A 2,500-nucleotide genomic window follows, 5' to 3' on the forward strand; every position below is an offset into this window, starting at 1 on the left:
AAATGTCTATGCACATAGATGGCTCTGCTAGTGCTTAGCTACAAAGGAGTCAATAAGTAGATCTTGAGACCTTACCTGATTTCACCTTTCCTTGAATTGGCGGGAAAAACGTGTTATTAACTAGTGCTATAAATATCGATGGTGTTATTTTTATTATAAACATTATAATAACTACAATGTTATAAACATTAGTAGCAGCAAAATAAGATAACGTAAAATATTTTCGTAAATCAATGAAAAGGGTGAATGGGCGAGACAGGCAGTACTCATAACTGGCTCATTGGTGACTTAGTACAAGTGTAGCCATCTATGTGTAAAAACAATTAAACAAGTAAACTCACAGTGGGCATAGCTTGTACGTACATGCCCATCGGGAATGGGTTATGGTTGCTCTGTTTTAGGATGTTATGAATGTGTGTATATACTATTAAATTACATCTTGTTTAATATAACTTCATGCTGTAGATATAATCGATATATTGATGCAAATTATGCAGATGTACAGTAAAACATAAGAGTTCGATACCTAATATTAGCAGTATTAATATCATGCAAGCTTACATAGAAGTAAAAAGGAAATTCAAAACCACGCTTTAATCAAACATTTTCATAGCACTCAACAAATATTTAGAGCCACGTCAACAGATCGCCATATTAGACTCCTGTACGATGGTGGCAGCGGTGGCATTAACAAAAAAAATACTGAATGCCACTTAAATCTAATGACTGAGTACTTGAAGCAATTTGCAATTTACGATGGACTCGGCTTCTCAGAATGTCCCCATTTCTTGTGTTTGTCAGGTAATTGCATATTTACCTATCCATTCATTTTTATCTGAAGTTTGACCTCTTTTTACATATTTTATGTTCATCATGTTCATTTGAATAGTTTTGGATTATACATAAGTATACGTGTATGTATGTGTAATATGAGAGAAGTATGATCAACTGCAGTAGGAATGTTAAACATTTCAACTGGGTCTCTGGGGGCAAGGGCGGGTAAGGGAGCAAAGCGAAATTGTATTTTAGGGGCACTTTTAAGTTATAACTAGACCCATGTAATTGTAATTTAGTACGGGAAAAAGGTGGACCTTGGGGGGATCAACTTAGGACCTTGAGAGACGCAAACAGAGTCTTGGTGTCACTGATGTCAAACTCCTTGCCCGTGGGTTAAATGTGGCTCTTGGGATGGTCAAGAATTTTCAGCTTGTAAAATTATGATCGTCGTGAAGGAAAGTATGTTTAATGGCTAAAATAAAGCGGTGTAATGCACTGTAGCAGTTTATGACTAAACCATATATATATATATATATATATATATATATATAAATAAACATATACATATATATATACTTTGTTACCATATATGTCAACATTCAAAATTTAAGAAGTGAGATAAACTTCACCTTCAGATACGTAATATCAGACAGTTTTTGATGATATAATTCCTGGAAGTCAGGCACGCACTGTACCTCGGTTGGCACGCAAGATGAGAGCTGAAATCAAGCCTGGCCCTTGGAATTTCAGAGCCTGAAACCTCAGTAACAGAGTAGCTTCCTCGGAAGCTACTTTCGTTCGGTTTCTTTTATCCATTTAATTATTTACTTGTCCAATATATGTTTTGACGAATTAAAAGCGTCACTTAAATTCAGAATTTACGCACATATATTCTACAAACACACACACATGCGTGCATACGTATGTGTGTGTATGTGTGCGTGCGACCGTGCGTGTGTGTGTGTGTGTGTGTGTGACTGAGAGAGAGAGAGAGAGAGAGTGTGTGTGAGTAAGTGAGTGAATGTGTGTGTGTATGTGCATGCATGCGTGCGTCAGTGCGTGTGTATGCGTGTGTGTGTGTGTTTATGCATCCGCATGAACGTATGTGTGTGTGTGTGTGTCCTATTTCTTTAATTCCCCGTATTGAAACGAAAATATATTTCTCAGGGCGATCCTCCAGCAAACGGCGCCGCCCTCGCTTGCCCTCGACGCCGCGCTATCCAGGACAGTTGCCCCTGTAAGAAGCGATCACATTTCTCTATTATCTGGCCGTGCGGTGTCTGGTTGTCATCGCTAACAGGATGTTTCACGATAATCCGTGACGCTGAACCTCATCCGGTCGGCCGTCGCTCGACACGCCATTCGCCGCTTCACGACAAAGACCGCCTTTGTAAAATATGGGTTAAATGATTGTCGACCATCCTGTTTAGGTAACACATTTTCGCTCATTTCTTTCTCTATCTCTTTCTCGCTTTCTTTCTCTCTCTCTCTCTCTCTCTCTCTCTCTCTCTCTCTCTCTCTCTCTCTCTCTCTCTCTCTTCTCTCTCTCTCTCTTCTCTCTCTCTCTCTCTCTCTCTCTCTCTCTCTCTCTCTCATTCTTTTTCATTCTTTCCTTCTCTCACTCTCTCCAGATTTATGAAACAAGAATACGAGTTGAAAAAAAAATCAACGAAAGACGAGAAAATAAAAAAAAAACGAATAAGCGAAGTGGGAAAGGAGGAAA

Source organism: Penaeus chinensis, chromosome 15 (genome assembly GCF_019202785.1).
Source record: "Penaeus chinensis breed Huanghai No. 1 chromosome 15, ASM1920278v2, whole genome shotgun sequence".
Taxonomy (NCBI): domain Eukaryota; kingdom Metazoa; phylum Arthropoda; class Malacostraca; order Decapoda; family Penaeidae; genus Penaeus; species Penaeus chinensis.